The 20,634-nt window shown below is 39.9% G+C and overlaps 1 protein-coding gene across 1 annotated transcript in view; it reads left to right on the top strand.

Moving 5' to 3' along the window:
• The window catches only part of syt7a (synaptotagmin VIIa), a 68,691-nt gene that overhangs the window by 8,395 nt on the left and 39,662 nt on the right, over positions 1 to 20,634 (top strand). The window lies entirely within an intron of this gene.

The raw sequence follows: 20,634 nt of genomic DNA on the forward strand, positions 1-20,634 counted from the left end.
TTGTTTTGATTTAAATGATTATAATTATTATTAAAGCTGCTTGTTATAATTTCAGGGGGCATGTGGACCCTCTGAAAGATTATGTTGCCCCCTGGTGGCCAGAACCGCAACAGCTGAGTAATGATGTGAGCGACCGATGATCTGTAAAGTGCCATTGTGGAAGGTGAAACTGAGCACACACACACAGTCATACATGTTCGCACAGATGCACAAGGCCTGAAAAGGACACCATACAAAATCATTTCTACTTGGCAGGAATGTGTTTGTTTGCACACTGTGTGCACTGTAACCCTATAATTAAAGTGAGAGATAAATAGTCACGCACAGATGTGAGCACGGAGAGAAACTGGAAGATGGGCACAAGTGTGGGCCAAACAGACCAGATCCAGGCTAGTGAACATACACACACACTTGCATGGCCCTGTTTGTTCCCTGTCTAGATCTTTTCTTAGCTGTGTTTGGCATCAAGTAGGTCTGAGATATCTGGAAAGAGTTGGGCGTCAGCGTTCCTCTAAATTGCACATTCAGTTCAGATTGAATTCACCTGTTCTCTGTGTTTAAACAGGTGCGGTGAATTCATCTCCTGTGTCGATACTGATCTCCACAGCATCGTTTTATACAAACACTTCATGTTTGCCACTTCCTGTTCTTCAGTGATGGAAACAGGGCGGGACACGGGTTCTCATTCGGGTCCTCTTCCACAACGCTCCTGTTGTGGAGATTTATATCAGCTAACACACCCTTGTTGCTGAGTATATTTGCGATAGGCTGTATTTCGGACACACTCATAATTCTCGTGCGAAAGGATGTTTACCTTTGGCCCAGCATTGTCGTCATGCTACACATGCACGTAGCTATGTGCACGCCTGAAAAATATCATGGCAAATAATGCGAGACAGAAGTGACGCTAATGTTAAACATCCGTACAATGATGGCATATTAACTCTCATTATTTCTCTTTTGATCGTTGGTTTCGTGTCTCTTTAAGGATTTAAGAAGCTTTGCAATAACAATAGCAGTGTTATATGTACACGTACACGCATGTGTAGTGTATACAGCCCCAATTGACTAGTCAAATGTAATGCAAAATAACATGTTATTATATCATTTGTTTATAAATTTAATTATGCTGAAATCATCATTTGAACATGAACTTTTTAGCGTTCGGTCAGATATTTGCTTTAATGACAGTATGCACTTGAGCTGGCTTGAACCTCACGATGATAATTCATGTTTCAAAATGGGCATCTCGTGCGTTTCATTTGAAGTAAGCAAATGTGACCTTTTGTACAAAGACGGTAACATTGTGAATGTCTCTAAATAGCTTCACTTAAAGGAAAAGTTCCTCTCAAAATCCTCTTGAAGTTCCTCTCAAAATTATAATTGTGTTTTTTTACTCACCCACATGACATTCAACATGTTTTACGTTTACATTTACTCATTTGGCAGACGCTTTTATCCAAAGTGCTTTACACGTAAGAGAGCATATAAACATTTTGTCGACACGTTAAACAGGAACGTTAGTTTACATGGCAATGCTACTTGGAGGATTAAAGCTGGAGTAAGCGAGGGAGAGAATGAACGGCAAGATTATGTTTTAGACACAAGATAGACAGTTATTGGTTTGTCAAATAAATGCATGGTAGTTCATTCTGTCAGTTCTGTCTTCGACACATGCGCATTCGGTTGTTTGAACGGTCGGTCTTCCTCAATATCGAAATCCTCCGACATTTATCTTCAATGTTGGTTTGTTTTCAAAATTGTTGCTGTCACACCACATTTATTTGTCAACTACCCAAATATTGGTTTCTTTGCTCTTATCTAATGTAATATCATCTACTGTCTCAAAAACACACTGTGTATACATACATACTATATTCTATACTATATATAATTCCTATTAGTTGAAAGAGAAAGGTTAAGAGAAAGGCCTGATTCGGTGAAGTGTTTCTCTGTTTGCGATGGCTGTTGCACAATCGCTCATTATTTGTTTGATTTATAACACTCTTATAAATCACACTCACGGTGCGAGTGAGGGCCTGTCGTAGAGATTTATAGACAGAGAGAGAAATGCGACTGTGTGATACTTTCTTCACATCTCATCACATCATAAAATGAGATTACATAACCGCTACGCGCACGCACACACACACAGGGTTTAATTGCAATGCTAATATTAAGAGTGTGTTGATATAGCTCACACATCAAATGATAGGCCTGTGTGTGATGGTACAGGAGTTTGGCAATCCTCTTTTGTGTGATGTGATGTCAGAGGTCAAAGAGCATCCCTCTGTCCTTCCTTATCCAGCATCCGTTAGTGAAGTGTGTGTAGAGAAAAAGACTAAATATTGAAAGGTGAAATGACAACTGAATTTATCTGCAGTGTGATTATACAAAGTTTGTATCGACTAAAACGAGACGAAAATGCATAAACATCTTGTCGACTAAACAGGACTACGCAAGAACAGGACAGGGATGACTAAATAAGATAAAAAGTGTATTTGTCGTGGGACTTAAACTAAGACTTAAATAAAACATGGCTGAAAAAAATGAACACTAGTTTTAATGTATCGAATCGTGATCTATGTGTGTATCATTACACTCCCTTTGCATATTAAAATTAATAAAAAATTGGCCATTTTCTTTAATGAAATGAGTAAATGACAATGATCTATGTCTGTGGAAAACTTAACTTCTTGTTTGAAGGTAAATATATTGGGTTGTAAAGGTAAAAAAACCATATGTTTTGTTCCATGTTTGTTTACACATATACTTACAAATATATGGCAACAAATTGTGCTGTAAAATTAAGTTTGTGTTTTGTATTCCTTTGTTATAAAAATATTTATTATGTTGTAAGTTCAATAATATTTTGATAATTCACCCAAAAATTGTCATCATTTACATTCAAACTATGTTGTTAACTGGACCCCATTTTCTTTACGCATTTGGTAATGTGTCCATACAAAAGAAGTCAAGTTACTGTTCTGTGGAAGAAAGAAGGTCATAAAGGTTTGAAAAGACAAGACGGTGAGTAAATGAAGACACTGTTTTCCTTTTGGGGTGAACTATCACTTTACGGGAATAAATAGATTTAGGCACAAAAATAAGGCGACGAAGGTGTGCGGTGCAAATAACCTTTAATTAGAGATGTATGTTTTCATTATATTTTATACATGTGTTCATACATAGTCATACATCTGATTGATGTTGGGTTGCCAAGTAAGCATGTCATTAGACTATTTATATTTGTTCTCCAGCCTGTTGTAGCCAGAAAGCACGTCGGTAGAGAAAACATGAAAAGATGGTTGGACGGCTGATGGTTACCAGGTGGCTGCAGTCCTCCTGAAGCCGTGATGCTCTTTAGCACCTCTCATCTGTTCACTTTCCAGCAGATACACGCCGCTTACAGCATCCCTCACACCTAATGCTCCTCGCTCGCTCGGCACCAGAAAACTGCTTACAGAGAGAGAGAGAGAGAGAGAGACAGATTGGGCACTTCAGGGAGAGAAGTGACACATATGGGCGAGGGATAAATCTTAGAAGAGGAGGAGAGGAGGGCTTGATAGAGAGCAGTAACTAGATGTTGGAAGGAAGACGCGAGTATATCAGAAGTGTATTATTGATAGTGTTTGCTAAGGCACGACATTACTAATTCGTTGTGATTTTCAACATACCCATAGGTCAACACGACATCATCATTTGACCTTATTTATTGTATTCTTTATCATATTGTGCATGGATAAGCAGTAAAGTGAACGCCCAAGCAACCACAGAGCAACCTCCTGAAAACCAATGATATGACGAGCAGAACTAAACCATTGCTGTGTGCCAGCCTCCCTCTCTAACTCTGAGCTGTGAGCGTAAAACAGGTTCATTCATGTCTGCTTGTGACCTTGAGGACAGTAAGCGAGAGCTCCTCATCAGGTGTGAAGCACACTTCATCCAGGATCCTGCACCTGCCACCACCACCGACGGCTGCCAGATGAACCTCGTTTCTTCTTTTGTTCCCTTCACCACTTAAACCATCCGTGTTCATCTCAGCATCATTCGCGACACGCGTGGAGAACAACATGGAGATGTAATAATTGACTGAACTCAAGCGTACAGGCTCATTTTTAGAAAAACAATGCATGTCGAAAATGGCATTTTGATGCGATATGTGTGAGATTAAATTCAGTTTTATTCGCAGACTTGCAGTTTGAGCTGTTGAGATCTTTGTGAACACGTACCGGAGACACACCTGGGTTTGCTTGGATTGTAAATTCGATTGTTGTGTCACCTTGCGTTTAGCATCTCGAACGTAAAGATGATCCAAATCCTTCCAGATCGATTGACTCGAGCTCTGCTGTCCATCGTTTCACGTCTCTCGACCGCATGTCAACAGGTGACTCATCTGTGTCTACATTTCTTTTCTCTCTCTATCTGTTTCAGGATAATGTCTGAGACGGTCGATACTGTACATAAATGAAACACAAATAAGAACTCAGTTAAGTCTCTTGAGCAATAAATGAGCAATTTGTTCTCTTTAATTTGCTTTGGTGAAAGTAACAACAACATTCAGCTTGAAGTATTGAAATATCAATATAATCAATTTCTCTATTGATATATCCGTGTCTTTTTTCCTCAGAGGTCATCGCAGCGTCTTGTTACTCTCATCTCCACGGTAAACATGCGACACACTATCGTAAACATGCATGTTCGCGTGCTCGCCTGAATATCTCCGTATTCAGGGCGACTGAAGCCCTCTGCCCCCCGGCTGCGTCTCTCTCTCCCCGGGCTGTGTCGCCCTGAATACGGAGAAATTCTTATCTGATCCAGATAGCGGCCAAACAGCTCTCTGCAGTGCCGCACGGATAGCCTTCTCCCTCTCTCTCTGTCTCTCTCGCTCCCTCAAAGAGCTCCTCTGAAGTAATGGAAAGGTCAGGTGCGAACAATTCATTCTCAGTTGGATGTTTAGAGCCATTGTCTCGCCGTGACCCGGTAAAGCCGCTCGGCTCAGAGGACAAGCACCTCGGAGAGTCCTCCATCTTTGTCTGTCTGGACGTCTGCCTGTGTTGGGAATATACGCAAGGTGCCCTGCTGTGCGCCCGGCAGGCAGATCAGACTTACAGGCTAGGAATGGATACAGCGCGGCACAGAATGGAAAACAAAATCCCTTTCATTCATGGCCCGGGTTACATTTTGAAACTGTAGTTTGAAATGTGAAATAAATCATAAATGCTACATAAATATTCAAAAGAGACATCACAGATGAGATCTCTATCTGAGACTAAATGAAGAGCAAATGGAAACATTTTCTAAAATCTCAAATATTTATCCTTAAAGAAAGAGATCACAAATGTGTCTGTCGTAGAGTTTCAGAATAGATGTCAAAAATGTGTCAAACCAAGTTTAGATTGGTCAAGTCTTTAATCAAAAGTCAAATATTATTGAAGGTTTCGATATGAGCTCAAACATTTCTCATCAAATTGACCCAAATTTGACCTCAGATTAACCAAGATACTAAAGTTTGCATTTAAAATTCAGTTTGAGACATTGTTAAGATGTTCAGAAACCTCTAGAGGAGACACGTGATTTTTTTGACTATAGCATGACATTTGTTATAATATTTTGAGCACGTCCCAATGTCACATTCACACTTTTGTATGTGATGTTCCTCTGTCCCTGCAGCTTTGCATTTACATCAATGCATTGGTAGAATTTTCAGGGTTTTTTTGGTAGTGAAAAAACATAATTCTTAAACATGTTTCTCTCGTTCTCTCTGCTGAGCACAGCATTTAGCATTAAAGCAAAGCCGCCCGTCCAAACTCTCACTTTAAAACGTCTGGGATTTTGCCTTTAAAATGCCATTGGCTGCGTATATGCGCGATTTACAGGTTCAGTCACTGAAATGAAACAGAATTTCTGAGGCGCTGTACATTATCAAAAAAACACAATAATACCAGACAGGAGATTTATTTACAGACAGAAATGGTAAAACTTTACAATAAGGCCTAACATGAACTTACTATGTGTGTATATCGAGCTTGCAAAAATAAGTATGTAAGCTTTATTTGCAAAAACAGATAAATCAACCTGAACATTTTCTAAAATCATGTTTTATTATTATGCCTTCCAATGAGATGAGTAGTTCACTTCAAAATAAGCCCCCATTCTCTTTCCATAGTTATTATTATTACTACTATGGAAAGTAAATGGGGGCAAATTTGGAAGTGAACAGCTCCTTTAAAGGGATCATATTGCACGGATACATGTTTTTCTGTGTCTTTGGCGTGTTATAAGTTGCTCATGCTTATATTAGACACGTGAAATTGCTCAAATGTTATTGCATTACATCTAAAACAAACGATAATATTCGTTTCAGTTTAATATCAATCAAACTGCAGATTGGTTGTTGTGATTCAGTAATGATACCTCAAACAAACACAGCTAACTAACACAATTAAAAACATGATTCTTCATTGAGTAGTAGCATTGAGTTTTTTCATATAGTAAATGTTGAAATTGAACTGTACTAACTTCCACTAATAAATGCTGCAGATGTATTTATTGTTTATTGTAAATTCATGCAACGTAAAATGAAAGAAACCTTATTGTAATGTGTTTCCACTAAATGTAATGAATTTTGAATCTTCCATTCTTACACGTATTGAAATACTCGAAATGTCATTCTTGAGCGTATTATTCCTGTATGAGAGAACTTGTTAAAGCTTCGTGTTTATAGTCATAATGTGCCCATCTTACCGGCTCTTGACCCTGAGTGACATTTCGCGGATGAACGGTGAGGTGTAGTATTTGGTTTTACTGTAAAGCCGTGAGTATTACAGTCAAGCTGTTCTACAATTGACCCGTCTTCTCACGCTGTATAATCTGAAGTGAAGGCTCTTTAAATGACTCCCCTCGAATGGCATGACAAACATTATTAAATGAGAGATTGCTCAGGAAATCCTCACGCGCGTGCGTCCTGTTTTCAAACCCTTTCCGCAGCTGACCTTCACTTCTGAATTCATCCTCGTAAATGTTGACAGTAAGTGAACACATCGTGGAGCTGTTTCAGGTTTATCAGCCGAATGAAAGCCATAAGCTTCCATCTGATTATAGATTCCATGTGAGTGGTCTATTGATGAGGTCAGAGGTCATTGTTGATCGGTGAGCGAAACAATCGAATGATTTCATTTTACGAGTACTCGTAGAGTCTTAATGCATTGTGAACATATAGATAGAGTCACGTGGTGTTTGTGTTGTGGCCGGTCAAATTCACACAAGATCTGTATTTATTTTTACAAGCTGCACAGTTTGCTCTGTATCAATGAAGATGTGATGTGTTGTATCTCTCGCTGCTTCGGGTTAATGATCTTCGGGCTCTGGGGCCATCGTGCCTCTCATTCTGTTTGTCTTTATGTTCTTCCCATTATTACATTGTGGGAAGAAAGCACATTAAAGGGACCTGGAGGCACATTTGCTCTCTCCTAGTCTAGCTTAGGAGACCTGGGGGATCTCTTCTAAAACAGAGACGCGAGTCTTTTATAGCAGAAGGAAGATCTTAGATGTGAATGTAAGGTTTAGACAACATTGAACTTCCACATTGTCAGGTTCTTCCAAACGACAGAATATTCAATAAGAAAAGACGTAGGTCGTGATCCATTGGGAAGTAGTTGCTGGTGAACACGTTTGAGGGGATGTTGTGAACGAGACGTGGAGGCTGAAGGTCAGATGTACACGAGAGCTTCTCCATGTATCCTAATTTCTCTTCTTCAGATTCTTCAGAGTGCTTCCTATTTTTGCCGCAATCTTTATCTCCACCGTCGAACGTATGATTGTTTCTGTGTGGTTTTTTTTACAGTCACGTGTTTAAACTTAAAGCAAAACTTCCACATTTAGGCAAAAGTCTCTGTTTGCTCTGTTTAATCTCAGTACTTTCTAGGAGAAATAATTTAACTATTAAAGAGATCTCATTTGTGTTTTCTCTCGTATCTGCAGGACGTGTGTGTTTCCGAAAGATAAACGAGAACCAGTAACGTCTGGTTCTTACCTGCTGGCGATCAGCTGCAATGACTGTAGATATCACATGACCTCTCCTGACACCATCCCCACGGCACACAAACGTCCTTTTCATTTAACAAAATTGAAGTTGAACAGAACTTCATTCACGGCGAAGGACTTTCCAGGGCCACATTTATTTCTGTCACAGAAAAGCAGCATAATTCGGGTATATGATCGAGATCTGGTGTGGATTATTTTTAGCATGAATATGTAAAGAAGTGTGATCCAAAACATTGACAAAAATTTAGAAGATCTTTAGAAAATAAAGGCATTCAGAAAGTACATTACAGTCTCTCACCTCCGCCAATACAGATCAACGATGCTCATCTTATGACATCATCCTGCACTTCAGCTTATCATCAGATTCCAGGTATCTGGGGTAAACAACACTATTGGCTCTTTTAAAAGGGGGTGGAGCCATTCAATATTGGGTCTCAGTGGGTCTTTGTTAATTGGAAAGTTTATTTTTGGCGAACGTGTGCACAAGGCTGTTAGCGTGTGCTTGCGTGTGTGATGTCCAGAGATGAGATTTGCTCCGAAATGAGAGGAGACGCTTGACAAATTACTCCCAAATGTCAGGGTTAAAGAAAACACGGCACATAAGCGAGACCCTTCATTTGTTCTGGAGAAAATGTCACACGGAGTTGAAGTAATATCACGCTTTATTACGAGGGTCCTAAATAAATCTGATCGAGATCGGCAATCGTGGCTATCGGGAGTAAAATATCACTGTATATTGACTGATAAACTCTTTGCTTCAGGAAACATGATTTCCTACATTGCTGTTTTTCCACATAACACAAGAATTGAACTCAAATCAATATTTCATGTCCATTTATTTATTTATCTTTGGTAAGTAGCTGTTTAATGAGTCGGATATTGTAAAGTCAGCCGGTAATTTATTCAGATATTTCTTTATCTTTGAAACTTTGTTGGTATCAGACTCAAATTTCAAAATAAGTAAATTGTATTATATACATGTAAATATAAATAATTACTTTAAATAATTAACTCATAAATCCTCTAGATTATAATTGTTTTGTGTATTGTTTTTCAAGTTGTTCAGTCTTTGTTAGTAAGTTAGTCCTTCTGAAATATTTTTTGTCATAACTCATTATTATTAATTGGTATTGCAGATATCTCACCAATAAAAAGTATTTAAAAAGTTCTTGTAAATTGTAATTTTATCATTTAAAACGTGTCGTTTTTCCACTTCCTAAAAAACTGAATTTGGACAACCAAGGTTGTGGAAGGACATCAACAATATTTTGGCTGTTTTGAAGAGTTGTATTGAGCTGCTCTCCACAAACCCAGGGTTGGGTCAGAAAGGGACGAACCCAGCCGATGGGTTAAATTAAACCAGAAAATGGTTCATATTAGAGCCAAAAATGGGTTAAACCAATCCGCCATTTTGGGTTGAAACAACCCACCTCACGACCCAAAGGTTGGGCTCGTCCCTTTTTGATCCAACGCTGGGTTAAAAATATCCAACATGAAATACCCACTGAGCTAAAAACCTCAGCAACATTTTGTCACAAAAATCTAACTGCACAAAGTGAGAAAACGGTGAACAGACAGACATCCAGCTAAAATACACACTAACACAAACAGGCGTGCAGACGACTTGTGAACTGACGGATGATGGAGTGTCACTTGCGTCTGCAGGTGACTGTTTTACTGGCTGTTTTATAGACTTCAGGGGCGGCCGGGACTCAACCGCAGTCGATGCTGTATCTCAGTTCAGGGCTGCGGGGATAACAGCCCCTTCTGGAGCCCATCGGGCTGTATATGCGAATTTATGATAAAACCTGCTTTACAAGGCACTTGAATTGAATGAACGGCGAGAGAGAGACGGCAGCAGGTGCTGATTTATCTTCAGTAATTTGTTTATTGCAAGTGGAGTCCGGTTTTGAGGGTGGGCGTTGTGGACACACATCATGGTGTGAGGGTGTGTAACCGGCAGTAAACATGCGTGTTAATGGAATCTAGGACGTGAACCTGGATATGTCTCGGATTGTGAAGCAGATGAGACTCGGAGGCCAAATGTGCTCTTGTCCCGCTGGAAAATCCAGTTGAAACAGGGCTTAGGGTGGTAGATGGATTAACATGGTTTGTATTTGGTCCAAACTGGTCATTAGCTGGTTCAAGACGGTTTTGGTGGATAGAAAGCTGGATTACTGACAGACTTGAGGAAATGATAAAGACACCTATTTTTTAACCTTATATATTATCTACCGTATAAATATGATTGTTTTGTCTCATGTTGTGTTTCAATAATGGAAGACACACCCACAAACGTGTGTTTGACTCTCTCTGAAACAGCATCCACCTTTATCTTCCTGTTCAACTACTTTATCTCTCTTTCTGTTTCTATCCTTGTTCTCTTCGTCTAGTCCCCGCGGGGCTGGAGAGTCGGCCGGCAGTTGTTTATCGGTTGCCCTCCATCTTTATGGCTTTATCAAGGAACGACGGAGCGAGACGGAGGGGGAGCGAGAGAGAGATTATAGTGGTAGATGATGGGAAATTGTTAAATGAATAGAGTATAGCGACGGGAGCGGACGTAAAGAGAGGGATGAAGAGATAAACGCAGAGGATGAGCGAAGAAATTAAAGAGAGAGAGAGCGTGTGAGTGGGCGAGTCAGGCTGTAACAGATGACCATGAGTTGAACATGAGCGTACGCGTCTGAAGATGACAGAGAGAGAAAACATCTGACCCTTAAACCAGAGGGAATGGACAAACTCATTATTAAAGAATCAACCACTCACACATTCACACATAATAACACGAGCCTCTGTCTGTCTGTCTGTGATTTTACCTGTCTGTGTGTCTGTGTTTATGTGTTTGATTTATGTCGTATGATAAATAGTCTCTACCTGTCTGTCTGTCTCACTGTGTTTCTGTGTGTGTGAGTATCTGTCTGTCTGCCTCTGTATGATAAACTGTCTGTCTGTATTTACATGTGTGTCTGTGTGTTTATGTATCTTTCTGTCTGTCAGTATGTGTGACTATGTCTACTTTCTGTGTGTATATCTGTCCATCTGTCTATCCGTCTGTCTGTCTCTGTATGACCTGTTCGATGTCTTAACATATAAAAGCTTTAATCCTCCTAGTAGCATGGTACTAAACTAACGGTACTGTTTAAAATGTTGATATGCTCTCCTACTTGTAAGTTCTTTTCGATAAAAACGTCTGTCAAATAATGTAATAATGTAAATGTTAATTTATGATAAATACCGTCGACATCAGACCCATTGGTACAGTCTTCTCCTTCTTTTCTACTTTCCTACCCCACCCAAAAATGTTTTTCGCAGGTAGTTGGACGCTTTTTGAGTTTCTCGCATCATTCGCGCGTGAAATTCGCATCATTACAGACTCAATTTTCACGTCATGGGAGGGGCTTCTGCCACTCGCTCACGGCCCTACTAGCTTTTGATTGGTTAACGCGGTGCGAATTTTCTCATTTTTCATTCAACTTTGCATTGACTTAACATGTAAATCACACGCGCATACCGCTTCATTCGCGTTTGGTGTGAACACACTATAAAAAAGGTGCCCAAACGTTTTTATAAGAATCATTTGTTTCTTACTTTTTTGAAACTATTTGTCAAAAGTCATGGTACAGTTTACGTCATTTTTAAATGTTTTTTTTTTCAAATATGTCGTTTAATTTATTGTAGAAATACCAGTATTCCCCATTTACGACTTTGATTGAATTACGTAATAACTGCACGAAGGCGCGTTGCAAACATGGCTGCCGAGTGGCACAACTTCCCTAAACAGACTTTGGTTAAAGGAACCATTCAGCCAAAATGGTTCCTCTGTGGCATCACGAAGCACCAACCCGACTCAGTTATGGGGTCAGATCTCACGAATCTTCGCTGTTTTTGTTAGTTGCTGTGTGTATGTGTGACTGCGTTATCATCTGCGCAGCACGACTGCAGGCTTTGAAATGGTGACTGCAGTTCAACTTCATCAGCACACAACAGCCTATAATCTTCATCTTTTCAGAAGTGACATCATGAAGCAGATATGACAGAGAGAGTCAGCGCCTCTTGTCTGCAGTGACGGCCGCGATTGTTTCAATAGTCTGTTCATCTTACCGATGAGTTTTAGGAACGTGTTGACATTCTTACTGAGAAGTCTGGTGAGATAGAGAGAGCGAGTCAGACAGACAGAGACAATCTGAAACTTGACAAAGAAGACAAAGACGTATTTTGTTTCATACGATTCATGCAATGTAAATCTCTCTTTTGGTTGAGGCTAAAGCTTTTACCTTCAGACTGTGTGTGTGTGAATGTGTGTGCGTTCGGCTGTGGACATTCGATAGTGTATTGAATGAGGAAAAAAGCAGAGGAATGAATGAGCGACGCTGATGCTGAACAGATGTGTTTGAATCGTACCGACTTTCTTCTGCAGAACACAAAAGAGGATCTTTTGAAGAACTTTGGTAACCAAACAACACTCCATTGACCTCCATTGTATGAACCCAAAAGACATTTCTCAAAATATCTTCTTTTGTGTGCAACAAAAGAAAGAGTCACGTACAGGTTTTGAACCATGTGCAGGTGAATAAATGATCACAGAATTTAAATATTTTGGTGAACTATCCCTTTAACAAGGTGTTTTTTTAACCTTCAGCTGTTTAATTTACTGATGCCCGTCTCTGTATTTACAGAAGCCTGCTTCCTTTCTCTCGGCTCACACACACAGTCCTGTGTTAAATCTATCCGTCAAACCGCCGGTACGATCACACATGGGACGTCGGGGTCACGTGACTTGCGGAGGAAAAGATTAAATTATCGTATCCATGACAACAGGCCGATAGAACAGAGCAGAAGCCTGGCCCAGAACGGCCACAGGAGGAAAACTGTACGAAAGGTTGAAATGAAAGCTGTATTACGACTCTTAAAGTGTTAAACCATCTTACATGTAATTAATATTTCATTCAGCCTGCAGCAGGGGTCTAATTATTTGATTTACGGACCTTTATTTAAGATAATACCCGTTAATGACTGTTGAAGACAACAATATTAAAGTTGTCAGAGATGCTGCAAGTGGTTATGTAATGGTGCCGTCTCTGTCACATGCTGGATTGTGTTTGTTTTAGTCCTGAAGCGAAACTTCGGGTTACTCAGGCAGCCCAGAGCAGAATTACAACGTTTCGGGTCATCGGGTCGGGACAGAAAGTAGGCGAATGTAAAAAGTTGGCTTCATGTTGTGCTTTTTTCAAAATAAAACTGAATTTGGAAGGCTAAACTTGAAGAGTTTAAAACCTCTTTAACCGGTTAAGCACAAAATTGAAAAACAATAAAACATTGTTGATGCATGTTAGTACTGGTAGCTCCAATAACAGGATTAAACCAACAAAATCTCACATAAATTCTTAACTATTTTACGAGGATGCTAATTCATATGAATTTGAACGATTTTATTCGTATGTTTTAATACGATATTCTTTAGCGCCATGGGTTTTAATATTGGGTTTCCTATTAATAGTTACGTCTTTTGTATGATTCACATCGTACAAATGTATTCGGATTAGCCATCTTGTAAAACAGTTACACATTTTTGTAAGATCAGGTTGGAATAAACAGATGTTGTATCTTAAAAAAATCTTGAACACAATACATATTGTATCTTCGTATCGCAATATACCGCGCCACGGTATAAACAGTTACACCCCTAGCAAATTACCAATATCTTTAGCTTTTCTGTTTTACTCATTTTAATAGTAACATTGGGCTTTGTTTGGCCTCCTTGTTGACAGGAGGAAAACAGGCAGGAAATACGACGCATGCCGTGTTTGAACTCGCATCACCTGCGAAAAAGCAGCACAGCTTTATAAGTCGAACGGGTGTTTTAAAAGCTTTGAATATTTTAGCAGAACGTCAGGAGCAGGTTACGTAAGAGCGTTCTGGATATTTGAGCACCAGCGGGATGTTTTAGTGACTCCATTCAGGAGAGCTTTCAGGTGGACTGTTTCACCTTCCTACATGCATTTATTTCTCCCTCTTTTTTCTTAAAACACAATTTGGTCCATTATCAGATCCTCAAATCCGATAAAGTGAATTACCGCTGCAAATTGAAATATCGTATGACCCACAAATGACAGTGAAAGACAGAGACGGAGGGATGGAGTGGAAGCTAGTCAGAACTGACAAAGATTTCAAAGTGATCTGAAAATATTTATTTTGTACTTGTACAGAGGTTCATTTTTGCAGTTAAAGTAGTTTGGATAAGAATACACGTGACCATTTTTCCTCTGTTTATTCGTCTGTGTTATTTATATACTCTAGCTATGAATATGTAACTTTAGCTTGCTCGGCAGAATGAAAATAGTTAAGAAACCAATCTTAGTTTATTTACAGCAACACCTGCTTTTGCAGTAGAATACACTTGAGATGTGTTATGGATGTAGTCTGACAAATTCTGGGATGCAAAATGAATCAACTTGAGCGTTTGTAGCTATATTTTGAATTGCATTTGCATTTACATGCATCAAGTGTGTTTTGAGTCTTAGAATTGATCAGGCTGTTTTTTGTTACTGTGCCTTTAAGGTTGCATACCATCTTTGCGTGTAAAAACTGTGCCTGGGTGGTTTTTAACATTAAACATATGACATATTTTGGATCGAAACACCATTACGCAAGGGTGCTGTTATTTCATTTAAACCACGGATCGGGACATTTAATGCATTGGAGCTCATATACTGCCAGTAAATGATTAAGAGTCGGTGCGTGTGTGTGTGAGACACTAATGCACTTGAGCTATAATCATCTTCTCGTACCTCTGATAAGACTAATACACCCAGAGTCTCACTAAGAGCCGAAGAAGAAACACACACACGCACTGGGAGATGTATTGCTCATTAGATGCTCTCCGATAGCTCAGGAAAGTTTCAACTTTGAGTCATTCTTAAAATGTTTTGCTAAAAATTAAATTTAGACACAGCAGGGATTTTGGTAGATTTTGAAGAGAAATGTTCAAGTTCATACTGAGACTTTTGGTGGCAGACTTCAGTAACTTGGCAGATCTGAGCACAGTTGGATACGTTGTTATGTGGTCGGCTCTCCATCATCTGTCTGTCAAATTTTATAGATATTTCGTTTTTAACAAAATGTGGCCTGTTTATTAAATATTTTGTGCATAATAATATTAAACACGTTAATAATCACTGGTTTTATTTAAATCAGTATTAATTTAAAGGAGTAGTTCACTTCAGCATTTGCCTCCATTCACTATGGGAACTCAATGGGGCAAATCTTTCCCCCATTTAATGAATGTAATTACTTTATTAATGTAACATTATATTTGATATCATTCTTTTTAGGGTAATGAATGATGTAAATAAAAATGAGGAAATGTGCTTGAATGCCACAATGGCAAAGGAAAGATGCTAAAATAACTTTGCTTTCATGCAGTTCTTTCAAGGAACAGTTCACCCAAAAATGATGATTCTGTCACCACTTACCCTCGGCTTGTTTCAAACCTGTATACATGTCTTTGTTTTGCTAAACACACAGGAAGATATTTGTAAGAATGTTAGCAATTTGTCAGTTCGGGGACATCATTGACTAGTTTTCTCTGTCTGTAAGGAATTTAGGAAGCCATTTTCATTTTTCCTACTATGCGAGTCAATGTCCCAGAACTGAAAATTGCGAACATTCTTCCAAATATCTTCCTTTGTGTTTTACAGAACAAATAAATGTATAGTGTTTTGAAACCACTCAAGGGTGAATAAATGATTTTTGGGTGAACTGTCCCTTTAATCTTTGGCTCCATACTGTCATTTTACTTTTAAAACATAAAACATTTACTTCAATTGCTTTATGTGATTTTCTTTTGACCGAGTAAGGTCAAACTGACATTTCACACAAAGTCAAACCTGACAGCTCTAATAATTTATTCGATTTAAGTTTTACTCTGCACAGTGTGACAGTTTTTAGTTTTCAGTCTGACCTCAGACGAGGGATGCTGAATTATTATTGTGTTTTATATGTGGCTGCAGGTCTGTGTGTATCTGGCTGTGGGCTTTCTGTAATATTACAGCACAGATCTGAATCGCAAAAAACAGCTAAATGGAGACGCAGAGGGAGCGTTATCTTCAGACAGAAAACAATAACCAAACTCCTCCGTATCGTTGTCTCTCATCGCTCCGTCTGGTTCGGCTAACTGCACACTGTTTAGGAGGACAAAAATGGGTCTCGAGTGCCGTGTTGTGTGTCCTTCACCAGGGACGCTTTCTCTTGTTGAGATTTCATCACTTTATTTTTCTCCAGGCTAGGGGCTCAGAGACTTACCTTCATCTCTTCTCGTCTCCCAGGGGTCAGCGACGATTACACTGACACACACTCTGATAAAAGATAAGACTGAGTAAGAGAGAGAGAGAGAGAGAGAGAGAGAGAGAGAGAGAGAGAGAGAGAGAGAGAGAGACAAAAAAGGCTCCTCTATAATAAAGGTGAAGGTTATTTTTCAATAAAGAGCGAGGCCACCTGACTGTCTTAAGCAAGTACAACGCAACGTTTTCAGCAACACATTTTTTACCTTCCTTAAAGTTGCGATCCCTCTATAGCGCCATCTCTGTCTGAAACCGAACTGCAGGTTTACTTTCCTGGGTTTTGGACCAATGAGAGTTTGATGTGGGCGGGGCTACTTGACACAGAAGGGCAGGTTGTTGTTTGGAGTGTTTGTTTATATGCCTGCTGTGGTCACAATCAGCTCTTTAAGCGGAGAGACGGCCGTGTCACAGACAGCAGGCTCTTTCTGTCTCTCTGCACCCAGCTGTGCTGTTATCTATCAAGTGTGCACAACAACTGGTGGGAGAATGAATCCCTCACAAGTCCAGAGGCTAACACGCAACAAAGCTTTTCTTTGTGAGTTTTTTTACAGGTTTTGTTCGACGATGTGTTTTGCATTTTTTAAATAAAAATTAGAGACGCACCGATATATCGGGCAATAATCGGTATCAGTCGGTATATGCTTTTTAAGAAAAATTGTTAGTTAAAAAACAGCCAATGATGAGGGCAGATAAATTTGTGCTATGTTTATAGAAAATGCTAAGAAAAATCACCAGTTTGATTTGAAATGTTATTAGTCATTATATGAATTAATAACATTCAGAAAGTTAAGAAATATTTCATCTTCAGAATCGGCAAAGACATTTTGTATTGTTGCATCTCTAAATACTTTCTTGTATCTCAGTTCAACATGTCTGTCTGTCTTCAGATTTGAAAACGTTGGCTCAACCAATCATGTGCACATGGGGCGGGGCTATATTTGATTGTCCAATCAGAGAACAGAAGCAATCCAGATACAAGTTTAACAAAGAACAGAAATTATTTTCGGAATTTTGTTCAGTGGGGCTTTAATTATACACTTCACTTTTAAAAAAACTTTATCATGACATTTATAATTATTGTTATTATTATAATGAATACACAGTATTCTTTCTATTTGTGAGAACAATTTAAGACAATTTTTCTTTTACAAATATACAAACCTACACACACACACACACACACACACACTGACTGCATGAGTATAACATGTTGTCTGAGCTCCCAGGATGGATCTTAACTGTTTGTTTCTCTACTCAAGCGTTCATCCGTCCATCCCTCCGTCTCAGCCCACACCTCCATCAGTAGATGATCCATTCATCATGTGCTGTCAGCTCACACACATATGAGTTCCCTTACACTGAAGTAGGGTTTAACACCAGTGATGCTGTTGCATTGAACAAACATTTCATACTGTACGAAAGCATGTGAGCGTGCACGGATTCCGGTCACACAGGCTTGATTTAATGCACTGTTGCATTGAACAAACATTTCATACTGTACGAAAGCATGTGAGCGTGCACGGATTCCGGTCACACAGGCTTGATTTAATGCACTGTTGCATTGAACAAACATTTCATACTGTACGTAAGCATGTGAGCGTGCACGGATTCCGGTCACACAGGCTTGATTTAATGCGCTGTTGCATTGAACAAACATTTCATACTGTACGAAAGCATGTGAGCATGCACGCTTCCGGTGACACAGACTCGATTTCATGCGCTGTTGCATTGAACAAACATTTCATAATGTACATAAGCATGTGAATATGCACGCTTCCGGTGACACAGACTCGATTTCATGCGCTGTTGCATTAAACAAACATTTCATACTGTACGAAAGCATGTGAGCGTGCACGGATTCCGGTCACACAGGCTTGATTTAATGCACTGTTGCATTGAACAAACATTTCATACTGTACATAAGCATGTGAATATGCACGCTTCCGGTGACACAGGCTTGATTTAATGCGCTGTTGCATTGAACAAACATTTCATACTGTACATAAGCATGTGAATATGCACGCTTCCGGTGACACAGGCTTGATTTAATGCGCTGTTGCATTGAACAAACATTTCATACTGTACGTAAGCATGTGAGCGTGCACGCTTCCGGTGACACAGGCTTGATTTAATGCGCTGTTGCATTGAAACAAACATTTCATACTGTACGTAAGCATGTGAGCATGCACGGTTCCGGTGACACAGGCTTGATTTAATGCGCTGTTGCATTGAAACAAACATTTCATACTGTACGTAAGCATGTGAGCGTGCACGCTTCCGGTGACACAGGCTTGATTTAATGCGCTGTTGCATTGAACAAACATTTCATACTGTACATAAGCATGTGAGCATGCACGGTTCCGGTGACACAGGCTTGATTTAATGCGCTGTTGCATTGAAACAAACATTTCATACTGTACATAAGCATGTGAGCATGCACGCTTCCAGTGACACAGGCTTGATTTAATGCGCTGTTGCATTGAACAAACATTTCATACTGTACATAAGCATGTGAATATGCACGCTTCCGGTGACACAGGCTTGATTTAATGCGCTGTTGCATTGAACAAACATTTCATACTGTACGAAAGCATGTGAGCGTGCACGGTTCCGGTGACACAGGCTTGATTTAATGCGCTGTTGCATTGAAACAAACATTTCATACTGTACATAAGCATGTGAATATGCACGCTTCCGGTGACACAGGCTTGATTTAATGCGCTGTTGCATTGAAACAAACATTTCATACTGTACGTAAGCATGTGAGCGTGCACGGTTCCGGTGACACAGGCTTGATTTAATGCGCTGTTGCATTGAAACAAACATTTCATACTGTACGTAAGCATGTGAGCGTGCACGCTTCCGGTGACACAGACTCGATTTCATGCGCTGTTGCATTGAAACAAACATTTCATACTGTACATAAGCATGTGAGCATGCACGGTTCCGGTGACACAGGCTTGATTTAATGCGCTGTTGCATTGAACAAACATTTCATACTGTACATAAGCATGTGAGCGTGCACGGTTCCGGTGACACAGGCTTGATTTAATGCGCTGTTGCATTGAACAAACATTTCATACTGTACATAAGCATGTGAGCATGCACGCTTCCGGTGACACAGACTCGATTTCATGCGCTGTTGCATTGAAACAAACATTTCATACTGTACATAAGCATGTGAGCATGCACGGTTCCGGTGACACAGGCTTGATTTAATGCGCTGTTGCATTGAACAAACATTTCATACTGTACATAAGCATGTGAGCGTGCACGCTTCCGGTGACACAGGCTTGATTTAATGCGCTGTTGCATTGAACAAACATTTCATACTGTACGAAAGCATGTGAGCGTGCACGGTTCCGGTCACACAGGCTTGATTTAATGCGCTGTTGCATTGAACAAACATTTCATACTGTACTTAAGCATGTGAGCGTGCACGCTTCCGGTGACACAGGCTTGATTAAATGCGCTGTTGCATTGAACAAACATTTCATACTGTACATAAGCATGTTAGCGTTCACGGTTCCGGTGACACAGGCTCGATTTCATGCGCTGTTGCATTGAAACAAACATTTCATACTGTACGAAAGCATGTGAGCGTGCACGCTTCCGGTGACACAGGCTTGATTTAATGCGCTGTTGCATTGAACAAACATTTCATACTGTACGTAAGCATGTGAGCGTGCGTTTCCGGTGACACAGGCTTGATTTAATGCGCTGTTGCATTGAACAAACATTTCATACTGGACGTAAGCATGTGAGCGTGCACGGTTCCGGTGACACAGGCTCGATTTCATGCGCTGTTGCATTGAAACAAACATTTCATACTGTACGAAAGCATGTGAGCGTGCACGGTTCCGGTTACACAGGCTCGATTTAACGCGCTGTTGCATTTCATGATGAATGCATCACCGGAGGGTGCGCTTTTACAGGTTGTCTACTGTCAAAGCATAGAAACGGTTACAGTTGAGTTACAGTAAGATTGGCATGTTAATAGTTACCTGCATGATCTGGTTTAATGACACAGGTGGGAAACGCTGTTTCGGGTGTGGGTTTATGAGAACGCATGTCAAGGTCTGCCTGCTTGCAACGTGTCGGACAAACAGTAGCACCTGTGATGCACTTACGTGAAAACTAAAAGTTTAATTTTACAAGTGCTCTCGTTTTTCTCTCTCCTTCACTCTCTTCCTTCTCTCTTTATCTCAAGATTCACAATTCTTTCTCTCTCTTTCTCTATGGCTCTCTG

Source organism: Barbatula barbatula, assembly GCF_947034865.1.
Source record: "Barbatula barbatula genome assembly, chromosome: 25".
Taxonomy (NCBI): Eukaryota; Metazoa; Chordata; class Actinopteri; order Cypriniformes; family Nemacheilidae; genus Barbatula; species Barbatula barbatula.